This window comes from Chiloscyllium plagiosum, unplaced genomic scaffold, assembly GCF_037043375.1.
Source record: "Chiloscyllium plagiosum isolate Xiang-an unplaced genomic scaffold, Cpla_swu_hap1 HiC_scaffold_19, whole genome shotgun sequence".
In the NCBI taxonomy this organism is placed as follows: domain Eukaryota; kingdom Metazoa; phylum Chordata; class Chondrichthyes; order Orectolobiformes; family Hemiscylliidae; genus Chiloscyllium; species Chiloscyllium plagiosum.
Genome location: NW_028270157.1, coordinates 32,304,337 through 32,314,212, shown reverse-complemented (window position 1 = coordinate 32,314,212; position 9,876 = coordinate 32,304,337). Strand labels below are relative to the sequence as shown.

General features: G+C 41.3%; 1 long non-coding RNA gene across 2 annotated transcripts in view; it reads right to left on the bottom strand.

Annotated features, from left to right (window-relative positions):
- Nucleotides 1–255: 255 nt before the first annotated feature.
- LOC148146752 (uncharacterized) overlaps nucleotides 256–9,876 on the bottom strand; it is a 30,091-nt gene continuing 20,470 nt past the window's right edge. For both annotated transcript variants that reach the window (XR_015760429.1, XR_015760428.1), the window contains 2 exons: nucleotides 3,284–4,804; nucleotides 256–2,664 (listed from right to left, as the gene is read on the bottom strand). This is a non-coding gene — a long non-coding RNA (uncharacterized LOC148146752). The remainder of the gene's footprint in view (nucleotides 2,665–3,283; nucleotides 4,805–9,876) is intronic.

Below are 9,876 nucleotides of genomic sequence, written 5' to 3'. Positions count from 1 at the left end.
CAGAAACAATTTAAGAATCTTAATTATGGTTCCTTTATGTGAAAAATAAAAAATTCATGGAGAATATTATGAAAGTCAAAGTCATTCGTGGCATAATGTATTAATGTTTAGGGTTATTATTATTCTTCATAACTTAGAACTCAACCAAGAACAACATTGTGAGTTCTTTTTAGATTGCAACACACCTTTAGCTAGTCTTTATTGTACATGTGTGTATTTTATGTGCCTGAATAAGCTATTGATCAAAGTCAATGATCTATGTTGAGTAGTTTTATTTTATAAGGCATTTTTGATTAGACATGCAGTATTCTATTTGCATTGGTACATTTTATTGATAGAAGTGGAATCCAGTTCATGAGATGCACCTTTATAGGGCCAGCATATGAACATCTGCAGTGTGAGTGTGAAAATCCAATCCCAATTTTACTGGTTAGGTTGTGAAGTTCATGAAGCACCAAGAATATAAATGTATTCCCCTTCCCATACTAAATCATTGAGGACGTGATTAATTCCAAACTCTGAATCGGAAAGAATCCATGAGGAATTGGTGTCCTCTCCAACTAAACAGGTCATATCTATATAATTTATACATCATCTTTTCTACAATTTCAGCACCAGTTACATTTCTGGTCAATTACCTGGCAATGCAGCAGTGTATGCCAAACCAAAATAATAATAATTGCTCATATTTCTCTATGAATTATTTTTATCTCTATTTGTATGTGGTGCAATTTTAAGGTTAGGTCATACTAATTGATTGAAACAATTATAAAAATCTATACATTGTGATCCACATAATAACAGAAATATTAGTTGCGCTTATGCAGATATCATGGCTTGGACTTTCTATTAGTAGTGAACGAGCCGCACCTATCTTTCATTTTGCTCATAGCTGCCGGTAGACTTTAGCTTGGCAAAGCACGGTATTTATAAAGATACTCAGCATGATGCCCTGTATAGGGAATCTGGGCCCCTTGTGAATAGAGTAGGCAGGACCATATCAATTTTACTAATCACATTGAAGGGGTTAAACCCAAAAAGTATGTTGGAACATTTAATTCAATCTGAACTCATGTACAGGAAACAAAATAAAGAGATGAAACATAATATGGGACTAAGAAAGGGCCAGCTAAAAACAGTGGGAAGTAAAATGTTTGAGTTTTTCAATTATTTAAAATTTCCAATAATTAATATCTGAAGCTTCCAGATTGCTCATTTATAAAAAATAAACTTTCAGAATCTGAGAAGTTGTTAGTAATTATGACTAATTATGCCATTAAAAATTCAGTAACACCTGGCTAGACAAGCTTTTTTGTTTAGGTTTGTTTAGTGGGTCTCATTTGGATACATATTTCAACTTCACATCCTTCCTGTGTTTTAATATTTTTTTCACGAAGGTACTGATGTAATGAAGTTTGTGGAGGAGCAGGCCAAATTAGACAGCATTATATTGATTTCAATACTTAACCATTAATGTCGGCATGATTTAAAAATTGTTCCATTTAATCCATGAAAACAATGCCTCATTCTTTCTGAGCAAAAAATGAAGAACAGACCAAATGAATCATCTGGGACTGCACTTAGATAGGCAGGAGACCAAAAGTCTGGTTCATGACATTCAGATTAGCGTTTTGTTGATAAGTTCTCAGAACCGTCCAGGCAGATTAGCTTTAAGCATCTCTTTTGCCTCCATCAATGTGCCATGAATGCTCAATAACACCCCACCCATTGGAACCACATTCGTTGGTGCAACCTTGTTAGGCAAAAGTGAGAAAATGTCTGTTCACAAAACTAACTATTTATATGAGGCATGTTCCTCATGGAATACATTTTCTCATGGAAGCTGTGAAAAGTACTTCTTCAATATCATTGATCCTTCATAACCAATACATTTCTTTGCTTCAACTGCTACAGCATAATGGATACAGACTGCCTGATCAATCCAGCTAATTTTCACAAGTGATGCCAAAGCTTACACGACTATGGGCCACAAGATGGAAAATGGGTTTCGAATATTTAGGTGGTTGTTTTTTATCACTTGATGGATGAAATGGCTATTTTTGATGCTGTTGACCTCGATGATTCGTTCATAACCAGTTTTCAAGGTGTGGAACATAACTGTCTCTGTATTAGGGTCCAATTGTACATACACAGGGTTGGTTGGTTCTTCTGACCCTGCTGTTGTAGCGGTCCCATCAGCTTTAGAGTTCAATCACAAAAACAAAGCACAGGATGAAGAGTTGTATCCACCCTGTTCCATCATTGAGGCCAATGTGTGGGTGGGACTATTGGCCCTTTGTCCAATAAACCATCCTCAGAAATGTATGTACAGGCTGCCTTTTTCCTGAAAGCAGAGCAAGTAGTATGCCTGGCCTTTGAAAAGAAGATGAGCATGGATGGGACCTTCGAGGATGGTGAACCTCCTTGGGACCATTGCGTAGCTGATCATAATGATAAATGTTCTATCTTTTACAATGAGTAAGCTCCTTCTTTCCCATTTACACCAACAGTGAGAAGTGTGGGGTAGAAATGATGCCATTCAGCTTCAGGGAAAGTAGCCTCCACCACGTTTACTTCTTTTGGTACCAGCTGTTTATTAGCCTGGTGCAGGAGGTAGTTCTGGAGGGTATGATGATTGCAATGGAGATTCAAGGCTGGGATCACCTGTCAAAGAAGAATCAATTTTCTGTCCTTAGCCAGAAATGACATGCTAGAAGAACACCTCCTGATGTGTGCATAGAAATCAAATGTATTTTGCTCTTGGTTTTAATATAGAGTTGAGAGTTATCAAGGAGAAAGGAAGTGTTGACCACAAAAAAGGAAACTGACCTAAATAAGTTTGTATTTATGTATGGAAGTTCACTCAATATCATTGAGATGGTGATATATCTGTGCAATAACTGTGTGATAATGACCTGAAAATCACATCATGTCTCATCAAGCATTGGGACTGTATGGACAGCCACTGTGTCCATATGACCACATTGGAATCAGAACAAAATGTCATAACATGAAACTGAAACAGTAAATGTTAGCAGATGCTGGAGTTGGTGTGAAGCCCATGATCTAATCTAGGGGAAGCCATGACCTAGTGGCATTATTGCTCTACTGTTAATCCAGAGCCCAGGTAATGTTCTGGGGATCCATATTCAAATCCCACTACGACAGATGGTGGAATTTGAATTCAGTTTTTAAATTCTGGAATTGAGTCTAATGATGACCATGTCAGAAAAATCCATCTGCTTCACTAATGTCCTTTAGGGAAGGAAACATCCATCCTTACCTGGTCTGGATATATATGACTCCAGACTCTCAGCAATGTGGTTAAATCTTAACTGCCCTCTGAGATGGGCAATAAATGTTGCCTAGCCAGTGATACCCTCACCCTGTAAATGAATAAAAATAAAATTCATGGTTGAATGATTCGCTATTACTGTCACTTGCATTTTACAGTAAATAATATGGTAAGTTATAGTGGAAAGCTTCAACGGTCATCATAATCTAGCGCCATTTTGAATAGTTTAAAAATAAAGAGTAAAGAGTTAGAACTCAATAAGACTCCTCCACCACCTTGCCATCTCCTGTGCCAGACCCACCAAGTAGGTGTCGCCACTCTTTAGGCATCATCTATTTGTTGCTGGGCCCTACCTCGCTGCCGCTGACACCAAGTCCCATGCTGAATCCACACACGCCCTGTAACCAGGAATCCCTGGCTCTCCTGCTGCTGCGATGACACCAGGAATCCCCATTCTGAGCATACCACACTGCCGCTGCTGCAGCCACCGCCTCGCCAGTGCCAGGAGTCCCTGCTCTGGGCCTAATGTAACCAGGAGTCTCTGGCTCTGCCACCAAGACATAGGCCACTTTTGGAATATTGTGTGCAATTCTGGTCTCCTTCCTATTAGAAGAATGTTGTGAAACTTGAAAGCGCTCAGAAAAGATTTACAAGGATGTTGCCAGGGTTGGGGGATTTGAGTTATAGGGAGAGTTGAATAGGCTGAGGCTGTTTTCCCTGGAGTGTCGGAGGTTGAGGGGTGACCTTATAGAAATTTATAAAATCATGAGGGGCATGGATAGGGTAAATTTATCAAGGTCTTTTCCCTGCAGTGGGGAACGCCAGAACTAGACGGCATAGGTTTAGGGTGAGAGGGGAAAGATATAAAAGAGACCTAAGGGGCAACGTTTTCACGCAGAGGGTGGTGCTTGTGTGGAATGGGCTGCCAGAGGAAGTGGTGGAGGATAGTACAATTACAATATTGAAAAGGATCTGGATGATATATGAATAAGAAGGGTTTGGAGGGATATGGACCAGGTGCTGGCAGGTGGGACTAGATTGGGTTGGGATATCTCGTCGGCCTGGACAGGTTGGACTGAAGGGTCTGTTTCCGTGCTGAACGTCTCTATGACTCTATGATTCTATGACAGGAGTCCCTGCACTGGGCCTATTGTAACCAGGTGTCCCTGGCTCTGCTGCCAGGACAGGAGTCCCTACTGCAAACTAGGAGTTCCTGACTCCTCTGCCACTCTGGGCTGCTGCTGCTGCACCAACATTCCAGCTCCAGCTGCAGATGTCCCCTTGCCAATGCTGCCATCCTGAAGAGTCCACTGCCACCACTTATCTTTGGAAGAGCTTTGTTGCTGCTGCTGCTGGTCCTGAACGCTGGGAAGACTTCCTTACTGCTGCCGCCACCTCCAGTTGCCATGAGGAGCTGTGTCTGCCACTGTCGCCTCTGAAACTGGGAAGCTGCTGTCACTCCGTGCACAACCTGCTCTTGCTGCCACATCGATCCTGCTCAGTAACCCACTGGAGAAAAGGAAAACAAAAGGAAAATAAAGAAAGATAAAGAATAGAGGTAAAAAGCAAAACAAAAGGAAGAAGGCATATGGGAGTTGATAAGCCCTAGGCAAGACCCCACACGCAGCTCTGCTACCCTGTTGCTATCTTGGACGAGGGTCTTTTATAACAAATGATTATGATAGACTCATCTTGCACTCCAGTAGTTTCTATGCTCTAGTCATCACCATGAAAATGTAGATTGTGTTTTTTTGTCATGGAAACATTCATTAGTATCTGTTATTCTAAATTGACTTCAACTAAAGTGAAGTATAAAATTGTGTTTTCAGTAAATTTAGCAGGCATGGCTTTTGAATAAAAAATATAGAACATGAAACCACAATGTTAGATTGGCACCCATTAATTGTGTGCATTTCATTGTTCCACAATCTATTTAATTTCAATTGAAACATTCGTAAAATAAAAATGAGGATAAACTATATTCTTTAATACGAATAAGTTGATGACTTAATTATTAGACTGTTGTATGTGACACATGAACAATGATGTTACTGTACATGGGAAGAGCATTTTCATTCTGTATAATAAAAACAGAAAATGCTGGAAATACTCATCAGCTCTGGCCAGTGGGGAGGCTGGTAGAGAGACAGAAATCCCATGTTCTGCTCGTGGGATGTGCCATGGCATTTTAATTCAATCACGACACGTATATCATGCTTTTCGGTTTCCCACTGGCCTAGGGAGGGTAAGTTGGCGATGTGCTAAATCTACCAAAGTATGTGTTTATATTTAAAGGGATTGCACCATGGGCTCAAATGGCTGAACTATGCTTTGATTCTTGTGGCTTTAGTGGCTACAGGGTTCAGGAGAAAAGAGAAATGAAAAGGAGAACTGAGACAGCTGCTCTGTGTGTCTCAGTTTCTTGTTTGGAGATGTTAATATAGGATCTGAACACTGAAGTGATGAGATGTTTGCAAAGGATGAGGGAGAAAGAGGCCCATCTTCTTAAAACAAACTGGCAAGGACCAAAGTGGTTGAGAAAGTGAACAAAAGGCATATAGTCCCTTAGAACATGGAGACAGTGAACTAAGAGTTTCAAGGACCTCAATAGGGCAGGAAAGCTGAGTCGCATTAACTTTATGATGAGAACTTCCACACTCTGGCATTCCCAGCATTGTCCTGTACAGGATGCCTTAAAACAAAATGTATTTTACCTCTGCTTATTCTGTGTTTTCCAGCTACCTCCTAACACCACTATCTCAGCAGTGAACAGTCACACTGATTGCATCTTTGTACTATCTTGCAGATAAAGAAGTTGTAAGTTCAGAAATCATGGAGAAATTAGGGTGGTCTCCACTGACAGGTAGCTTGATGACACTGACAGTGTGTGTCTTCCTGCTGCTCAGACATAGTGTGATATCTATTTCTTTTTCTATAAAAGTTGTAATCAACCAGGAAAAAGTGAGGCCTGCAGATGCTGGAGATCAGAATCGAGAGTATGTTGCTGGAAAACCGCAGCAGGTCAGGCAGCATCCAAAGAGCAGGAGAATCAACGTTTCAGGATAAGCTTTTCATCAGGAATGAAGCTTGTGGGCCGGGGCTGAGAGATAAATGGGAAGGGGATGGAGTTGGGAGATGGTAGCTGGGAAAGTGATAGATGGATGAAGGTGAGGGAGAAGGTAATAGGTCAGAGGAAGCAGTGATGGACAGATCCAGAGGGCGATACTGAGTTGGAGGTTTGGGACTGGGATAATGTGGGGGAAGGGGAAATGAGGAAGCTGTTGAAGTCCACATTTATCCCATGTGTTTGCAGTGTCCCAAGGTGGAATATGAGGCGTTCCTGCTCCAGGCGTCGGGTGGTAATGGTTTGGCGGTAGAGGAGGACCAGGATCTGCATGTCCTTGATGGAGTGGGAGGGGGAGTTAAAGTGTTCAGTCACGGGGCGGTGGGGTTGGTGGGTGTGGGTGTCCCAGAGATTTCATCCACAGGGCTGAGCACTTCAACTCCCTCTCCCACTCCGTCAAGGACATACAGATCTTGGGCCTCCTCCACCGCCAAACCGTTACCACCCGATGCCTGGAGGAGGAACACCTCATATTTTGTGTTGGGACCCTGCAACCACATGGGATAAATGTGGATTTCAACAGCTTCCTCATTTCTCCTTCCCCCATATTATCCCAGTCCCAAACCTCCAACTCAGTACCGCCCTCTGGATCCATCCATCACTGCCTCCTCTGACCTATCACCTTCTCCCTCACCTTCATTCACCTATCGCTTTCACAGCTACCACCTCCCAACCCCACCCCCTCCCATTTATCTCTCAGCCCCAACCCACAAGCCTCATTCTTGATGAAGTGCTTATGCCCGAAACGTCGATTCTCCTGTTCCTTGGATGCTGCCTGACCTGCTGCAACACATTTTCAGCTCTGATCTCCAGCATCTGCAGCCCTCACTTTCTCCTCTATAAAAGTTGTCCAGTTCTTTCGTTTTGTAAAACGACATGCAGCTGAGGAGTGGGTGGCTGTGCTAATACGGATGCTACACCTCACAATGTTGGTGTTGTTGGTATTCTGCCATTTGGTCTCCATATCATGATAATTTAAATTAAGGCCCATTAATCTTTAAAATATCACTAACTCATTAAAAACTTTGGACTTTGGTTTGAGAGAAAAACAGTTGAAAATGAGCTGGGACACTTTAAAAAGGATGCCAAAGTTCCCTGATGTGAAAGTTACCAGCATCAAAGGATTTTACAAAGAGATCTCTATTACTTCCTGAGAAGCTATTCAAGTATAATTACCTGAACATAAAAAAATCACTATCTGGAATGTTTAGTTCACAATGAAACCTTCAAATCTCTCTGGTCATGAGACATCTTTCAGGAGTGAAGACTTTAATCCAAATTTCAGTATCTGATGAGAAGAATTGAAATCCTCCTGTATAAAAGGTAAAGATAAAGTTGCTCTACTGTTAGCTGACCATAGGGCTGCTCAGCCATTAACCTTTGTGGTTTAACCTGAGAGTCACCATGCCTCGGGTGAGGGGAGAGGTTGAGAAAGACAGTCCTTCACAGTGCAGGAATTGAACCCATGTTGTTGGTATTAATCTGCATCACAAACCAGCCATCCAGCCTATTGAATTTGCCGAACTCCTCCTCCTGTCTTTATCAAAGGTAAACAGGTTAATTATGATAATGGAAGGTTACCTCAACATCTGTATGAACTGCTCTGCATAGATCCTAGAGACAACTGCACATATTTAGTAACACGCATCTATGTATACTGGGATGGTAGATTGAAAGCCATCTGGAATATTTCCTTCTTTCTTCACAAATCAATAATTATTAGCCAAAGTACTTTTTTGAAAATGTTATTTCTACAGAAAATGTTTCTTTATCTTTTCTTCAACAAATGTATGTTTGTGCTTGTGCGTCAGATTATTTAAAAGGGTACATATTTATATTGTCATTTTTCAAACTGTGTTAATAAACCTTACTTCTTCATCAAATAGATTTTGTTTTTTCTAATAAATCAGTAATTTTGTTATTTATTAAAGAAGTCTGGGTGACTAATTTATGTGAAGATAGATGAGTATATTTATTAGTCATGCAATTCTGGTCTCCTTCCTATCGGAAAGATGTTGTGAAACTTGAAAGGGTTCAGAAAAGATTTATAAGAATGTTGCCAGGGTTGGAGGATTTGAGCCATAGGGAGAGACTGAACAGACTGGGGCTGTTTTCCCTGGAGTGTCGGAGGCTGAGGGGTGACATTATTGAGGTTTACAAAATCATGAGGGGCATGGATAGGATAAATAGACAATGTCTTTTCCCTGGGGTGGGAGAGTCCAGAACTAGAGGGCACAGGTTTAGGGTGAGAGGGAAAAGATTTATAGAGACCTAAGGGGCAACTTTCTCATGCAGAGGCTGGTATGTGTATGGAATGAGCTGCAAGAGGAAGTGGTAGAGGCTGGTACAATTGCAACATTTAAAAGGCATTTGGATAGGTATATGAATGAGATAGTGTAGGGGGACGAGCTGAGAATAGTTCACTGGTTAGTGCAACATCGAGGGTCGAAGGGCCTGTTCTGCTCTGTATTGTTCTATGTTCTATGAATAGGAAGGGTTTTGAGGGGATATGGGCCGGTGCTGGCGGTGGGACTAAATTGGGTTGGGATATCTGGTCAGCATGGACGGGTTGGACCGAAGGCAAAAGTGAGGACTGCAGATGCTGGAAACCAGAGTTTAGATCAGAGTGGTGCTGGAAAAGTGACCTGCTGTGCTTTTCCAGCACCACTCTGATCTAAGCTCTGGGTTGGACTGAAAGGTCTGTTTCCGTGCTGTATATCTCTATGACTCTATGGGTCTGTATCATTAAATGGGTAAAACCTTTTTTTCACATATCTTCCGACTAGTGAACTAGTGGATCGACAGATAAACAATGTACTCATTTCAGCCTCAAATTCAAAAACTGAGTGAAAAGTGGCTGAGAACTGAAGTCTTTTGGAAATATAGATATCTGCTTTGTACAATTGTCTCCAGAAGTGCAAGCCCTTAATAATCCTTCACGAGGAACAATAAATTTTGTTTCAATTCCACCACTCTTCACCCATACATTGTTCTGTTTGTTTACATGCTGGTGTGTGACTGTGCTTGTTTATGTTGCAGAAGTTGGAATGAGTTTTTACCTTTTAAATAAATGTTATACTTCACCTGAGTGAGCACGCCTTAATTCTGATTAACTCGAAGATCTATCTGCTATGTACTTCATAGCTTTAATGCATTTCAAGTGCACACTGAATTGGGAAGAAACCACATCTGTTTAAAAATTTATAACTCCGCTATACTGACTTCAGGAGTGAAAAGAGAAGATTTATTCACCCCTATGGACTGCTTCATAACACTCATCAGAGGTACCAAGTAGAGCTGCATAATTCGCTCCTAAACTGCTGTGAAGTCTGTTATCAGGGAATTGCAGTTAAGGTAAGTGAAGTCCAAAACAGGTGAACTGACTTCTAAGAAATTGTAAATCGCCTGTCAAGCAGTGAAAGCATTCTTTCCAAAGAAATGCTGTGAGCAGCATCTC